At 39.5% G+C, this 17,370-nt stretch overlaps 1 long non-coding RNA gene across 2 annotated transcripts in view; it reads left to right on the top strand.

Moving 5' to 3' along the window:
* The window catches only part of LOC103557373 (uncharacterized), a 67,592-nt gene extending 50,752 nt beyond the window's left edge, over window positions 1-16,840 (top strand). For both annotated transcript variants that reach the window (XR_011539036.1, XR_011539035.1), the window contains exons 4-5: window positions 7,248-7,446; window positions 15,369-16,840. This is a non-coding gene — a long non-coding RNA (uncharacterized lncRNA). The remainder of the gene's footprint in view (window positions 1-7,247; window positions 7,447-15,368) is intronic.
* The last annotated feature ends 530 nt before the right edge of the window (window positions 16,841-17,370 follow it).

Raw genomic sequence — 17,370 nt, 5'->3', positions numbered from 1 at the left:
CAATATTTCCCAGATCAGCCTTTCTGGTCAGCTGTGCTTTGTTTTTTATATCCCACAGATTACTTCAGATCTCTTCCTTGACCTATTCTCTGAAGTTTCTTGAACTTTCTGTTCCTTTATCTTTGCTCTCCTGCATTCGCCTTTGTCAATGGTGCCTAGCTAAAGTCACGACCAAGAAATCATAGTGATGCTAGCGATAGATCCTCTCTCAACTTCTTTCCCTTTAAATGAATCCAGAATGTTGCAGCTAAAAGCCTCCTCATTCCTAGTTTAGAGACTTCAACCTGGGGCAAATCGAACTACCTATTTCTAGAAAATTTCTCTGCTTTCTGGATCATTCCTATTAGCACACAAATATGCTATAGCTCCCATCTTAAACAAACACAAAACCCTTGGTTTTGTTTTGTTTGATTTGGTTGGTTTTAGTGGTGAAACCTCTACTCAACCTCTCCCGACTCCAAATCCCCTCCAAATACTGCCCCACTTCTCTGTACTCGTTTACAGCAATTTTCCTTGAAAAAGTTGCCTTCATTTTTGTGAAGACACTTCCTCCCTTCCCATTCATTCTGAAAACCACTTCTCTCAGGCTTTCAGCTTTACCACTCTCCCTAAACTGTCTTGTCCAGGTCACTTAAGGGTGTTCACTTGCCAAATCCAATGGTCAATTTCAGTCCTCATCTTCTCTAAACTCTCAACTCATTAGTTACAGTTGATCACTTTCTCCTTCTTGAAACATTTTTCTCTTGGCTCTCTGGACACCTCTTTCTTAGATCTGCTCCTACCTCACAGTCTGCTCCTTCTTAGTTTCTTCTTTATCCTCTTCACCTTGAAACGTCAGAACTGTTCAAGGCTCAGTTCTTGAGACACCTGCCTTCTCTGTTTAAACTCAGTCTTTTGGGAATCTCATCCAGACCCTTGATTTTCAACACCATTTCCATGCTGATGTCTCTAGGTTTTATGTCCAAACTCCAACCTGGCCCTAAACTACAGACCCCTTGTCTTCTTGACACTGTTATTTAGCTTTTTATCAGGCATCTCAAACTTAACATGTCCAAAACAGACTCACCTTCCCCCACCATTCTTTCCATATGGGTAAATGGCAACTCCACTGAAGTTCTACATTCAAAGTATGTCCCGAATCTGATTACTTTCACTGCCTCTGCCACTAAAGCCCTAGTCCACACTTCAGTATCACTCACCTGGATTAGTTCAATTGTGATTTGGGTGATTATAAGGTATCAGTGTAGGTTTATCAATTGTAACGAACGTACCACTCTGGTGGGGGATGTCAATAATGGGTGAGGCTGTGCATTTGCAGGGGTAGGGAGTATCTGGGAAATCTCCGTATCTTCATCTTAATTTTTCTGTGAACCTAAAACTGCTCTAAAAAAATAAAGTTTTAATTTAAAAAAACGTTAAAAAATATATAAATCAGATTATGTCACTGCTCTGCTCAAAACTCTCCAATAGCTTCCATGTCACTCAGAGTAAAATCCAAAGACCTTACCATGGTCTTCAAGGCCTATATGCTTCCTATACTCACCCTACATCTGTAAACTTATCCTCTTTCACTCCCCCTTTAGTCTTCTCATGCCACTTGGACCTCCTTGCTGCTTTTTGAACATACCAGGAATGCTCCCCGCTCAGGGCCTTTGCCCTTGCTGTAGCGTCTGTCTGGAATGCTCTTTTCTCAGATACCCACATGGCTCAGTTCCCTCCCTTCATCCTGCCCAAATGTCACCTTATCAGAGATCCTCCCTTGAGCACATTTAGAATAGAACTTGCCACTCTCACTCTGCCCCTTTACCCTGATTTATTTTTCTTCTGAGCAGTTACCATCATCTGAAACATTAGATATCTATTGACTATTATTATTATTTTTTTAAAGATTGGTACTTGAGCTAACATCTGTTGTCAATCTTCTTCTTCTTCTTCTCCCCAAAGCCCCCTCAGTACATAGTTGTATGTTCTAGTTGCAGGTCCTTCTGGTTGGGCTATGTGGGATGCTGCCTCAGCATGGCTTGATGGGCAGTGCTAGGTCTGCATCCAGGATCTGAATGGGTGAAACCTTGGGCCGCCAAAGTGGAGTACACAAATTTAACCACCCGGCCACGGGGCTAGTCCCTGACTATTATTTTTTTTTTATTATTATTAAGGTTATAAAAGTTAACATCCTTGTGAAATTACAGTTGTACATCATTATTAGTCATGTTGTAGGCACACCACTTCACCCCTAGTGCCCTCCCCCCACCCCCTTTCCCCTGGCAGCCACCGATCAGTTCTCTTTGTCCATATGTTAACTACCACCTACGAGTGGAGTCATACAGAGTTCGTCTTTCTCTGTCTGGCTTATTTCACTCAACATAATACTCTCAAGGTCTATCCATGTTGTTGTGAATGGGACAACTTTGTCCTTTTTTATGGCTGAGTAGTAATCCATTGTATATATATACCACAATTTCTTTATCCAATCATCAGTTGCTGGGCACTTAGGTTGGTTCCATGACTTGGCTATTGTGAATAATGCTGCACTGAAGATAGGGGTGCATGGAGCTTCTGAAATTGCTGATTTCAGGTTCTTAGGATATATACCCAGTAGTGGGATGGCTGGGTCATAAGGTGTTTCTATTCTTAACTTTTTGAGGAATCTCCATAGTGTTTTCCATAGTGGCTGCACCAGTTTGCATTCCCAACAACAGTGTATGAGGGTTCCCTTTTCTCCACAGCCTCTCCAACATTTGTCACTCTTGGTTTTGGATATTTTTGCCGTTCTAACAGGTGTAAGGTGATATCTTAGTGTAGTTTTGATTTGCATTTCCCTGATGATTAGTGATGATGAGCACCTTTTCATGTGTCTATTGGCCATCCGTATATCTTCTTTGGAGAAATGTCTGTTCACGTCCCCTGCCCATTTTGTAATTGGGTTATTTGATTTTTTATTGTTGAGTTGTGTGAGTTCTTTGTATATTATGGAGATTAACACTTTGTCGGATAAATAACTTGTGAATATTTTTCCCAACTTAGTGGGCTGTTTTTTTGTTTCAATCCTGTTTTCCCTTGCCTTGAAGAAGCTCTTTAGCCTGATGAAGTCGCATTTGTTTATTCTTTCTATTGTTTCCCTCGTGTGAGGGGTTATGGTGTCCGAAAAGATTCTTTTGAAGCTGACTCAAAGAGTGTGCTGCCGATATTCTCTTCTAGAAGACTTATTGTTTCAGGCCTAATCTTTAGGTCTTTGATCCATTTTGAGTTTATTTTAGTAAATGGTGAAAAAGAATGGTTGATTTTCATTCTTTTACATGTGGCTGTCCAGTTTTCCCAGCACCATTTGTTGAAGAGACTTTCTTTCCTCCATTGTAGGCCCTCAGCTCCTTTGTCAAAGATTAGCTGTCCATAGATGTGTGGTTTTATTTCTGGGCTTTCAATTCTGTTCCATTGATCTGTGCATCTGTTTTTGTACCAGTACCGTGCTGTTTTGATTACTGTGGCTTTGTAGTATGTTTTGAAGTCAGGGATTGTGATGCCTCCAGCTTTGTTCTTCTTTCTCAGGATTGCTTTAGCAATTCGGGGTCTTTTGTTGCCCCATATGAATTTTTGGATTCTTTGTTCAATTTCTGTACAGAATGACATTGGAATTCTGATTGAGATAGCATTGAATCTGTAGATTGCTTTAGGTAGTATGGACATTTTAACTATGTTTAGTCTTCCAATCCATGTGCATGGAATGTCCTTCCATCTCTTTATGTCATCATCGATTTCTTTCAAGAAGGTCTTGTAGTTTTCATTGTATAGATCTTTCACTTCCTTGGTTAAATTTATCCCAAGGTATTTTATTCTTTTTGTTGCGCTTGTGAATGGGATTGAGTTCTTGAGATCTTTTTCTATTAGTTCGTGGTTAGCATATAGAAATGGTACTGATTTATGTATGTTGATTTTATACCCTGCAACTTTGCTGTAGTTGTTGATTGTTTCTAATAGTTTTTGTATGGATTCTTTGGGGTCTTCTATATATAAGATCATGTCATCTGCAAACAGCGAGAGTTTTACTTCTTCATTGCCTGTTTGGATTCCTTTTATTTCTTTTTCCTGCCAAATAGCTCTGGCCAACACCTCCAGTACTATGTTGAATAAGAGTGGTGAAAGTGGGCACCCTTGTCTTGTTCCTGTTCTGAGAGGGATGGGTTTCAGTTTTTGTCCGTTGAGTATGATGTTGGCTGTGGGTTTGTCATGTATGGCCTTTATTATGTTGAGGTACTTTCCTTCTATACCTATTTTATTGAGGGTTTTTATCATAAATGGATGTTGGATCTTGTCAAATGCTTTCTCTGCATCTATTGAGATGATCACGTGGTTTTTGTTTCTCATATTGTTAATGTAGTGAATCACGTTGATTGACTTGTGGATGTTGAACCATCCCTGTGTCCCTGGTATAAATCCCACTTGATCATGGTGTATAATCTTTTTGATATATTGCTGTATTCGGTTTGCCAAAATTTTGTTGACTATTATTTTTTATTTATTTATTTTTCTTTGTTGAGGAAGATTCACCCTGAGCTAACATCTGTTGCCAATCTTCCTCTTTTTGTCCTTGAGCAAGGTTCACCCTGAACTAATCCTGTGCCATTATTCCTCCATTTTGTATATGGGTCACTGCCACAGCATGGCAGGTGACGAGTGGTGTAGGTAAGCATCTGGGAACCAAACCTGGGCCACTGAAGTGGAGTGTGCTGAACTTAACTGGTAGGCCACAGGGCCAGCACTTATCTACTGACCATTATTTGCTTATTTTATATCTGCTCTGAAATGTAAGCTCCATGAGAACAGGAATGATGTCTTATTTACCACAGTATCCTCAACATTTAGAAGAACGATTGTTAGAGAGAAAAGTGCTCCAAAAATATTTGCAGAATGTTGAAGAAAGAACATGGAGAGGTTCACTATAGCTTCTTTGAGCATAGTCAAAGGACACGAAGTTTGTCTTAAGACAGTTTGTTTCTCCGTCTCAAACTTCTCATTTCTTTGTCTTTTAAAGAATTTGTTTTAACTTTTTATTTTGAAATAATTATAGACTCACAAGTATTTTCAGAGTACAGAGAAGTTCCATGTACCTTTTACCCAGCTTCCCCCAAAGGTTGCATCTTACATAACTATCCTTTAAAAAAGTTTTTTTTTGCTTCCTTTATTCAAGTTTCTCCTGCCTTCTTCTATAAGTCTTTCTAAACAGGCTTTTGGAACTCTTCCTGGGGCCGGCCCTGTGGCTGAGGGGTTAGGTTCGTGTGCTTCGCTTCGGTGGCGCAGGGTTTCGCCAGTTCGGATCCTGGGCATGGACATGGCACTGCTCGTCAGGCCATGTTGAGGTGGCATCCTACATGTCACAACTAGAAGGACCCACAACTAAAAATATACAGCTATCTACTGGAGGGATTTGGGGAGAAAAAGAAAAGAAAAAGATTGGCACGTTGTTAGCTCAGGTGCCAATCTTTAAAGAAATTTCTTTAAAAAAAGAGCTCTTCCATCTCTGATTTCATAGCCAAGCCTTTGATGAGCTTTCTTCAACACCAACATCAAATTCCTTCTTCAAGATGACTGTCCTACTCAAGGGAGGGATAGAATACTTCAATTAAATGTGAGAAAATATCTTTTATCTTATTTTTAATACTAACAAATAATAAATAATAACTAGAAGTAATAATACTAAAAGAAGGGCAAAGCTGATTCATCTCTTAAGCTGGTGGGCTCTATAGAGAGATACTGTTTCTTCTGTAAATTCTGAATGGCAACCTGTTTGCTGTAATTTCTAAAGAGAGGCCAAATAATAATTTGTTGAGCCTAGTGTATGCAACTGTTTAGGAAAAGCTGAATAAAAATAAATATATGATTTTCATAGATGTTCATATTTCTTTTTAAGAAATAATTCTGCTGAGAACTTATTCATTTATTCAACAACTATTTATTGTCTACCTACTGTGTGCCAAATGGTCTGTGCTAACAATGGTCTTTTATCCCCCGAGATGATCTGGGGTGAACATTAGCTTTGAGATACTATAATACTAAAAGATAGATTGAGAACTCCTGTCTTCCAGGTAAGGAGCTTACTCTCCATGGAATGAGCATTCATGCTCAGGAGACAAGGGCATTATTATGCTCTAATAAGTGGTTTCCAGAGTTAAAAAAAAAATCAATGTCACTTTCTATATGCCTGAAGTATATAAATTAACCTATCATTTGACAAAATAAGACTTACTGATTTAATGATCAGTAAAAAGAAGACATGACTGGGACATCACTAACCTCAATAGTTAAAATGAGCATGTATTAAACTCCTTATAAAAATCCCCTTCATATTAAATATTAATTAGACCTGCCCCCCATGTCAGTGTTCTTCTCGTGTAATCAATCTCCTTTCCAGTGTTAGTAGGGTGATCATTTGCCCTGTTTGCCCGAAATGTCCCAGTTCACACCTGTTGTTCCAGGATAATTGTTAACTGCAACCCCTTTCACTCTCTAAAGAATTTTGGTTTGGACGATAAATTATATGGTCAACCTCAGTATTAGGGTCTCTGGGATAAATGATCAAGGCGCCATTCCTATTTATTGGTATTACCTTGTCACAAGCTGTAAAAACAGTTTTCCTTTTGATTGTTTCTTCCTGAGTTGTCACAAAGACCTTCACATAAAATCACTCTTTCCCATTAAAGCAATTATTGAAACCCCCTTCAGTAATGACCACTTGTTTTAGTTTTCCTCCTCAGATTCCAGAGACCAAATGCAGACATTGCTTTTGCTGGGTCAGCATCATAATTGTTCAGAGGCACAGCCTTGTACTGGGAAAGCTTGGTCTATCTAATCCACAAGAATCTCAAGGAGACATTTTTTCTTGGTAATAGTATCTGGTAGAAAGAGTCTACTATTGACTACTAATTTTAGCACGGAGAATGGAAAGCCCAACATACTTAATTTCCATGGAACGTGCGTATTTCTGGACTAAGATACCTAATGTCTCTAGAGTGCCACTAGGGAATGAGTAATTGAAAGGTGAATTTGGGTGGTTGCCTTAGATATAATCTCTGTTAAAACTATTTAATCTCTGTGGTTCACAAGTAAATCTTTTCCTGAGTTGATAAATGGAATGACATTTCTGGGATTACATGTTTCTACAACAATACTTTTTGGCTGATTCTAGTAGGAGCACCACTATTGATTCATTATTTAATTTTGGAAAATTGATCACTTGGTTTTTTTCATCTAAGGCTGTGTCCTCATCGTACCAGAGCACCAATCAATTCAATGTTTCAAAAAACACTTTTTAAAAATGTGGGACCATGGAGACCAAACCACTAGTGACGGAAGTAAATTGTCTTCATCTAATTGTTTGGCTGTTTCTTAACCTATCTGTAAATTGTGGATAATTCTGCTGGATTTTGCCTTCCTGATGCAGTTGCCATGAAAGTAAGTTACATACTTAGTAAAATGTTATGAACATTTCGGATAACAGAGCCTGAATGACTTTATCATTCTTGTTTGTAGTTTGCTTGGAAAATTAAATTGAATGAGATGAGTGGCTAAAGTGTGTTTTTCTCTTTCTCTCCTTTTCTTACTTCTCTACTTAAAATGAAAGTACATCTTTTAAAAATACTATTACTGGATAGTCAGTTTTATTGTAAGACACTGATAGACCCTGAAATGTCGATGACACTCCTCTGTTGTTGGTTTTTTAAAAAAAATTCCAGGCTTCTATCAAAATTAAGAATGTTTCGGGAAAACTAGGCTCCTAATTTCCTTCTTAACCCAAGGGACTGGGTTGAATAGCTAAAGAAAAATTTTCCTCATAATTATCCCTTTTCCTATTTCAGGCATCAACTCTACCTTACCTGTCCCCCTAGGAAATCCATTACAAAACCTAGAGAGCCCCCTTTCTGATGAGTCAAGTCAGCTCTTTTCCCAGGAGTACCAGGGCCCGCTTGTGAAACACAGGCTGGGCAACTGCCCCAAGAGTGCCTCAGGCCCGAGTGGGTAGGGACGTTCCAGGATTTGAATGTAGTGGCATCAGGTGGTTGGAGGGGGTGGGGTGATAGACCAGGCTGCTGGTCTTCCAGGAAACCAATTCCATTGGGGTAATCTTAATAGGTCATATTATATATTATACACCAAAAACACCTGCAGTGCTTTCAAAGGAGAAAGACCTGCAAAAAGAAAGTAAAGAGTTGATAAGACAGAAAAAGATACATATATTTTTCTGATAAAAATAATGACCTATTACTAATTATGGGAAAGAATTACCCAGAAAGAACTGTATCTTCTTTTGGCAAGTTTACGCTGAGTAGCTGTGCACATCTCTGTAATTCTCAAGAGATTTACTTGCTGTCTTTCAGCCAGCAGTATGACAAGGATTTATTGGTGTGCCAAGATGGGGGCCTGGGTCTCAGAAATGGGAAATCTGAGACACGATCATTTAGTTGAGGAATTCTAGGTTGCTTGAGCATTCTTGTTCCATGAGTGGCTCACAAAAAACCCTTAGAAGCTGCCCTAGTAACTATGTTTCCCAGAGGGGAAACTGGGGCAGACGGGCAGAGCAGGGGTATGTGATTGTGGTGGAGGGGTGAGATTTTTCACAATATATGTTGCTGGAAGGTCTACACTCTAGCAGGACCAGCCTTAGGAAATGCTGGTAAGTGGTTCTTTGGCAATATTTACTCATTTTGGAATGGCTCTTCCTCTATCCTACTTCCCCTGCCTAGAGGTGTAATTTTGTAACCTGATTGCTCAAAGTCCCCTCATTGTGGCCCTCACCTGAGCTGGTATGCTCTGGATCTTGTTCACTTCTCATGTTGACCAAATTTCCTATCAAATTCTATTTGCCTCATATCCTATTCCCACTGGATATTTATTTCTGCTTTCCAAGGGAGGAGGATGTTATCCGGTAATCTAATTAGAATGCAGTAGGATGGGTATAGGCAGTTTAATACACTGTCCCTTTTACTATGGAAGTAGAAGGTAGGGGTTTACACTTCCATAGGTAGGTAGCAGTATTCTATCAAATATGTAAATTTTTAGTAGTGAAGTTTCAGGAGCTATATTGCAAATTGGTGGGAGTAATATTTTGATGACATAGACATATTTTAGTGCTCTTAAAATCACACACATTTACAAACACCTTCCTGAGTAAGGAAGGCCCAGCCCTTGAGCCTGGGAGAGTCAGAGTATCCGTTTTGCATAGCCAGGTCTCATCATTGTTGAGGGAGGAGATGCTGGCAGGAGCGAGACAGCTGGAGAACATCCCTAACTTGCTATAGACCAAGGACTATACATACATATCTTTCTCCCCCCCGGGGGGGTGGGGTGTTTGGCATGGAGAGAGAGTGCTGGGCACCCCTCCCACGTGCACATGCACCCTCACCCAGGCACTCCCCACCTCAGCCTCACCCGGTGGTTTGCCTACAGGCTGATTCCTAAAAGATCAGAAAGACAAATGATTCAGAAGTGCCTGCAGCTGATTCCTACTTAGAATATGTAATCTCACAATCCGTGCCTGTTTTCTTTTAAGTGTTTATACGCCTCTGATCAAATCTTCATTCTGCTCTCTAACTGTCCCTTTGAAAACAGCGGCAAGGTTTTATTTCTGATTACACAACGACTAAAGCCAAACAACTTAAAAAATAAAAAAGCCCACAGCAGTGTTGATTTGACACTGTTTCATTTTTGCTATCCCAATCCAAGATTTTCTGAATATCTCCATAGCCCAGCCAGGACACATTCACTGAGTTATTGACTGGGCAAGGCTCTGCTTAAAGCTCTTAGGAAAATTTCTCGTGTGACTTACAGTGATTTTCAGTGAGAATCAAGAGCACCATTGTTGGTTCCTAATAAGTATGTAGTTTCTGTATTGGAAATACATGTCTTTCACATGCATAAATGCACATACAGCATAGGATTTCCAGTGCTGGCTCAAGCACACGTTCGCGGATGCCTGTGCGCGCATGCGCACACACCCGCCATGAGTCTCTACTCTGTACATACTAATTATGTTCTCATTTGAGGTAACTTCACAGCTCCTATAGCTATGAAATAATAACAAATACAGAAAAATGCCTAAGAAAAACAACCTAAAGTCACAATTGATCAGTTTTAAGAAAGAACGGCATTGCAACTAGAGGCATAAGTAAGGAGGAATTTTTCTGGGAACGTGAAGTGATAAATACATTACAGAATGGTAATAAACAACATCTGCTTTATTAGCAAAAGAGTAAATAGGAAGTTTTATCATTCCTCTAAATGGTGATAAAACGTGAAGAAATGCCATTCAGAATGTTTTGTTTTTCTTTTTTTCAAATGCAATGCAGATCTCTGTGTGAGCCCACACTGTTCTTGCTGTTTCCTTTTATTAAAAGCACAATGTTCACACTGTCAAGAGATTATTACAGTAGTATTCAAATCTGCAGTGGTGCTAAATTCACAGAGTGCTCAATACACCTGAGCAGGGGAAAATATATATGAGAAATAAACAAAAAGATTGAAACAATTTTAAATTAGGCTCAAGGCTATTCCCTTCTAGAGAGGGAGCTATTGATTATCAATATTGCACCACATTTAAAAAATTCCCATATCATGTAAGTCTCTAAATTATAATAGCAGAGAATAATTTTTGAGTACTGACTCTGCTCCAAGCACCATGCTTAGCACTTTACGCAATTTGTTCTCATTTGAGCCTCATACTTTTTCTATAGATGAAACTATTATCATGCTCATCTTATAGATGTGTATGTGTTTTAGAAACGTGTATGTGTAAAAGCCAATACCTAGAGCATGTGGATTTGAAATTCTCCCGAACACATCTAAGTGACTTATGCGAAGCTGTGTTAGGGAATGTAGAGAGGGTAATTTTTTTCTTTACTTTTATTGAGGTAACATTGGTTTATAATATTATAAAGTTTCAGGTATACAAGGTTATACTTTGACTTCTGTACATACTACAGCATGCTCACTACTAAAAGTCTAGTTTCCATCCATCACCATACAATTGAGCCCCTTCACCCATTTTGCCCTCCCCTCACCCCCCTTCCCCTCTGGTAACCAGTGGTCTTTCCTCTGTATCTATGTGCTTGGTTTTGTTTTGTTTTGTTTGTTTTTAATACTCCACATATGAGAGATCATACAGTGTTTGTCTTTCTCCGTCTGACTTATTTCACTTAGCATAATATCCTCAAGGTCAGTCCATGTTGTTGCAAATGGCAAGACTTTATCTTTTTTGTGGCTGAGTAGTATTCCACTGTGTATATTACCACTTCTTTATCTATTCATCTATTGATGGGCACTTAGGTTGCTTCCATGTCTTGGCTATTGTGAATAATGCTGCGATGAACATAGGGGTGCATGTATCTTTTCAGAATTCTTTTTCTGGAGGTCACTGTTATGTGCTCCATAGCATCGTGATGTTTCTATGCATGTACACATGTGCAACACATAGTTTAGTTTTTGTCACCAGTTTTATCCCCTTTTCTATTACTTTCATATTTATGATGGACAAATGTTCTCACTTTGAAGTCTCTTGCTGTGGGATCTCTTTTCTAGTAAAATTTCATGGTGGTTCACATTTCCCAGGAAATCACCTTTAGAGCTTTCAAAGTGATATTAATGTTTTAAAACACAAATACAAAAAGTCTTACACTCACCGTAAGAGAAATGTTATGTCTCCCAGTGCCATCTTCCCAGTTACTGCACACGCCGTACAGGCTAACGTCATTTTAGCCAGGACCCCACCCTGTTCCTTTTCTGTCTTTCTTGTGGCTTGGGGCTTTTGTAGCCTTTGCATCTCTTTGCCTGGCTCTGAGATCAGGCTCCCTGACACTGTACCTCTATGTTGCTTGGAGAGGCAACTTAAAATATACAATCTCCAGACGGCAATGATTTAGCCAAATTAAAAACAGACAGGGGGCAGAGAAAGCGGGAGGTGTCAAATGTTCCTTCTACCCCACTATCAGTTTGATGTGGTGGCCTTGTTCCTACCTAGTCCCACTTCTCGCTGTCCACTACCCAAAGTTAAAATGCCTGAAATGTTAACAGAATACACATGGATAGAGATATGTATACCCTTTCTTCTGCCTCCTAACCCGACACATGGAGTTTTAATTGTGGCTTATTTCAACTTAATTTTGCTTCACCCTTAGGATGAAAGACACTTGTTTCAATAAGTCTCAAGAAGTATTGTAAAACATATAAGTACTTGCAAGAATCTCCTTAGCCACCTCAAAAGAAAATCATTGCTTTTGGTGGATATTGAGCATTCGCTTTTGAAGTGAGCTTCCTTCCTCTTTCCAAACACAATCACGGTCCTATTGACGAGCTGGTGTCAAAGTTAATGAATGTACAATGCACACTCTTATTCACGATTAATGCACAGGAGTAAATAAAGTCTTTGCTCTGGTTAGAAACAAATCTAATAGAGAACAGGCAAAAGACGTATGGCTAGAGGAGCAATATCATGTAATGTATCTTTTCCTCAGTCCTTGCCTGGAGCAAATATGGAATATGGCAGCTCAATTGTCCTGGGAGGTTTCATTACAAATGGAGAATTTCCCAGTTATCTCAGATCTTAAAACCAGCATTATTCAACGTGACGCATTAAGCCATCATTAGTCCCAAGATGGTGACTTCAGTGGGGGTGGGATGGCTACCACTGAATGCAGAAATGGTTACTAAGAAGCCCATGAAGACTACCATTTTCTTCCTTGCATTGCTCCACTGTTTTCAGATCCTATGTTCATTTTAAAATCCACACCAGGCAAAAGTCTGCTACGGTTTAGGCTGTGTCTAATCTCTAGCATGCCTCCTGAATGTGGCCATAGTATGCACGTACAGCCATGTTAGGCTGTGACTTACTTTCAGAGTGGTTTCAAGCACAATTTCTGAGTTCTAGTGAGGATGAAAGCCCTTGTACACTGCTCTTCTTTCTTATTAGTGCCTTGCATGATTTTCTGCAAGCTATGACCCATGGAATTCTGCAGCACAAAAATGATAAGATGTTTGGTATCTTTCATTTTCTGCAAATAGTCTGTATTTACAATACTACTCCAGTGGTTTCTGACTACCGCTTAGGGCGATTTTGCTTAGCCTAGCGGAATGTCCTGGAAACTACTGGCAATGATTTAGCCTCCAAAATTGGAACGCATTAGTAGAGACAGAAAGCCTATGAACAAATAGTGGGCATGTGCCAGAGTAAATAAGTGTGGTTCATGAGCTGCGGTTAGAAATGTCTCTCTTTCAGTATGCAGGGCAAAGCTTTTGCCAGCATTTGCCATAAAGTCATCACACAAAGCAGTTTTTCCTCTCAGTAAGACAGACTCAATGAAAGAGAGCTTCTAGTCTCACAATCTACTGTTGAGGCTGTAGTCACAGGTCACGCCAAAGGAGACCTGAGCTGAAGGGGTCCTTTGCTCCAGCTGGCCTTTCTTACCCTTCCTGCTGCAAAGCTTCTATGAAAAAGAATGAACCCATGAGGCAGTGAGGAGGAGGGTGGAAGAACTGGAAGAGGCAAGACTCTTTGTAATGCTCAAAGCTCCTCCCAGGATCTCATAACAAACCACAGAGTCACTTTGCTTCCTCTCTTTTCCAAACCCAAACTTGGCCCTTGCTGCATAACTCCTTCGAAGCACTTGGTGAGGCTATCATTACTGGGTGAAGCATTAAGACACCTTCCTCCACAGAGTTCTGTCAGAGCCTCAGAGGCTGAAGGAGACAGACGTATATGGTTTCCACTTTAGTCTGTTTGCATTTTCCTTTAGAACTTAACTCCTTGACCGCACATTACAGAAGGATTTAGTGCATTTGGATTGGAACAGCATGATTTCTGGTGCAGCGTGCATGCTTGCCCTCTGAGTTGGGGTCTGGTTTCATGCAGTTTTTTATTCCTGTGTAGACTGCACAGTCTTAGCAACTACTGAAATCTAAGAAGAAACCATTTTTTTCTTTTTAACTGAAGAAGCCATTAATCAATACTGCGTAAGATTCATTCATTGTGGGGATATTGTTGTAGGGGCATGTATAATTCACCCTTAAAACAGAAACATAATGAGAGATGTCATTTTACAAAGCCTTCTCTGATCACCGTTGTCATCATACCATAAAAGAATAAAATATGGATAAATGTTTTAGAAACACCTCAGACACGACAACTTTAGGAATAAAGAAATAAAATATGTTATTTCTGTACTAGTTAACAAATTTCCTAATTCATTCCCATAATTATGGATCCCACAGTTAAATTCAAGCAATATTCACTGGACAACCACTATGTGCCAGGCATTATGCTAGATGGTAAAAATACAGAGATGAATGACAGAGCAAATATATCAAAATGTTGTGGACTGTCAGTTCTGAGTGGTGGGACTTAAGACTTTGCACCCTGTTCAATTTAGAAAATAAAAGAAAATGTCTTTTTTTCCCAAAAAGAAAGAAAGGAAAAGAGTTCTTTATTTCAAAGAGCTCACCGTCGATGGATATGGAAATGAGTGCCCAATAATTTGAATACAATGTGATAAGCAGAATAATAGAGGGATGCTCAGAGATGGCACAGTTTCCTTCAAGCACCAGTGCTAAGCAGGATCTGAATCCGGTGTTCTACCGTGGAGGGATGAGAACTGGTTTAAGAGTTAGAAAAGTCTAGCTCTGTTTTAGACTTCTGTTTCTTGCTTACCCATGTAATCATAGACAAATTGCTTAACCTGTCTAACGCATAGCTTCTTCCTCTGTCAAATGGGAATAATACTCTCTGTCTTTCTTAGTTATAAGGTTGTTGGAAGGATTAAATGTGAAAATATACATGAAAGGGCACAAAGAACTATGGACATAATATAAATACAAGATGCTATTTTTATTATTATTGGTCTCAGAGTCTTATGCGCTGAACAAACCTACATTGCTAAAAGCACTTTGTCATATATATTAAACACATGTTTGACTGGAGAAAGTTATGCTTCACCTGTCTTTCATCTGAAGATGTCTAAACTCTTTCCCCAAAGTCTCACAACCAAGGACTCTGAGATTCTAAAAAGAGAAGTAACTAGGCTCATATCATTGAATAAGTCCAGTCCTCAGCCAGGTGGATGGATAGGCTTTTGTCTCAAGTGAAGGTGGGAGGCAGAAGGGCCTAGTGGGGTCAACATGGGCTTTGGAGTAGATGGACCTGTGGTATCTTTACATCCCAGCATCTCAATTTCTCCTTCTGCAAAGTGGGATCGTAATATCTATCTCAAGGTTTTGTGAGGATTAAGTAATTATGTGAAATAGTTGGAACATGGTAGCCACTCAATAAATGTAGCCCTTTTCCTAAGCACTAGTTACATCTATCCATAATGAGCCCAGCTTTTATTTTACAGTGCCCACGTGTCCTGCTATGTGAATTGATGCTAAGAAGCAAAATAATCCATGCAGATATTTTGATATGAGAACTGAAGTGACAATGAACAGAAAAGGAAGAATCAAAAAAGGAAAATGGAAAGACATTTACAGTCACCACACGGAATTAGCAGATCTGGGGGTTCTGAGTTGGCCTGAGTACTAAGTGAATGGTGCGGTAAGTGGGAACTGCCAGGAGCTAACTAGGATTTGTTTAAACTTAATACTGGGCATGCAAATCTTTCTTTGCTTATTTTCAGACTCCCAATTCATTCCCCCAAATTTCATTCCAACAAAAGGCACATACCTTTCCCTTCCAGTGTCCCAAACCCTTGAATGCTTAGACCTGTGTCTTTTTGTGCTGCCTCCACCAAATGCAATAAAATTTTGTCAGCCAAACTTCTGCAAGGAGCCCTGCAATCATATGGCTTCTTCACCTGCTTTCCCCTTCCAGTCACAAAAGAACAAGATGACGTGTATTTCAAATGCCAGGCAAAAAAAATAACAACCAATTACTGGAAGGACAAAAAGGTTTCGTTTCTAGCTGGGGTTCTAACAGATGCTGATATATTGTTATTGCTGTGTTCCCCCTACGGCAGCCTGCTTCCCAGCTAGTGATGGAGCCTAGTTTAAGAATAGAGAGATGCATTCCACACGACAAACATTGAGTTCACTTCAGAGTGGTTTAAATTTTTGATCTTTTGCAATTTAGTGATTTTTACCAGTGGAATTACTTTCTCCTTATTCCACCAACTGTTTTCTAAGAATTTCACTCTGGATTACATATAGGCAAAGAATCATAAGACCTGATAAAATATGGCAGAATCAAAACCTAGCCATCATTATTTTGATAATCTCAGCCATATCCTATAACACATTAAAAAATTGATTTGATGAGTCTTTATTTCCTTGAAAATCCCCCAAAGTTATAGGGAAAAAAAGAAGGTGGTATAGAACCCGGTGAAAGCAAAGCACCAGATTAAATTGGCATAGGCTAAATGACAAGCTATTGGTCTGGTCAAACTGAGTAAGCAAATAAGATTGCTTTGGCAAAGGAGAATTCACACACGCACACAGAGGTCCACAGACTAAGTTTCTTTACCTGTATTTGTTTCCTCTATCTCTCCTGTCCTTGCCTGACCCTGCATACTTCCAGTATTTAGAGGATCTCACTTTCTATTTATTTTGGTAAAAAACTATTAGGCTATTTCAAAGGCATAAGAGAAACACAATTGAGAAATGGTGTAAATCAAGCTGATCCACCTTTCTGACTGGCGATGTGGTCAGGGTGTCTGGACACTGTCAGGGCATTGTAACCCATATCCCAAAGTGACTTTGTTATATGAAAGGAGTTTAATTTTTTTCCTCTTTGTAACCTTGTGAAATTTCCACATTAAAAAGCCATCACATCTTTCAAACCAGAAATGATTGTGTTTGGCACCACAGCCTCTGGTGTAATGGGTCGAGCTTGTTTTCACTAAAACGAAATCAGCTTTCAAAATAAATCATCTGTAACAACATTCTACTCCCCAATCATATAATCCTATTAAAAGTGTTTCTTTTTTTTTTCTTCATTGTCACTGGGCTGACAAGATTAGCCAAGTTTCAATGAGGAGAAACAGAAAGTTTTGGAAGACCTGGCCAACGCATGGAGAGCTACCCAGCTCCTACCTTGCCAGAACTTATTAAGCCCTTAAATATAGTCATCTGTGTTTCACCTCCACCTAACGTGCTTCATGGTTAACACAGTGATCCAGTCACTCAGCAATTCAAGCCACTCAACAAAGAGTCCAGTTGGGACAACCAAAGGACAGTGGGTTACCATGGTTATGCCAGTGAATAAGACCTTTATCAAAATTACATAAGAGCGCCAATGTGCTGAATGAAAATGTATTCCAAGTGGCTGCTGGGAGAATCCTTGCCAGAAGTGTAAATTATGTGGCAATATCTAAAAGAGCACGTTATAATTTCAGATTTCTCAGG

This window comes from Equus przewalskii, chromosome 4 (genome assembly GCF_037783145.1).
Source record: "Equus przewalskii isolate Varuska chromosome 4, EquPr2, whole genome shotgun sequence".
In the NCBI taxonomy this organism is placed as follows: Eukaryota; Metazoa; Chordata; class Mammalia; order Perissodactyla; family Equidae; genus Equus; species Equus przewalskii.
The sequence above is the reverse complement of the archived record's forward strand: the minus strand, read 5'-3'. Positions and strand labels throughout refer to the sequence as shown.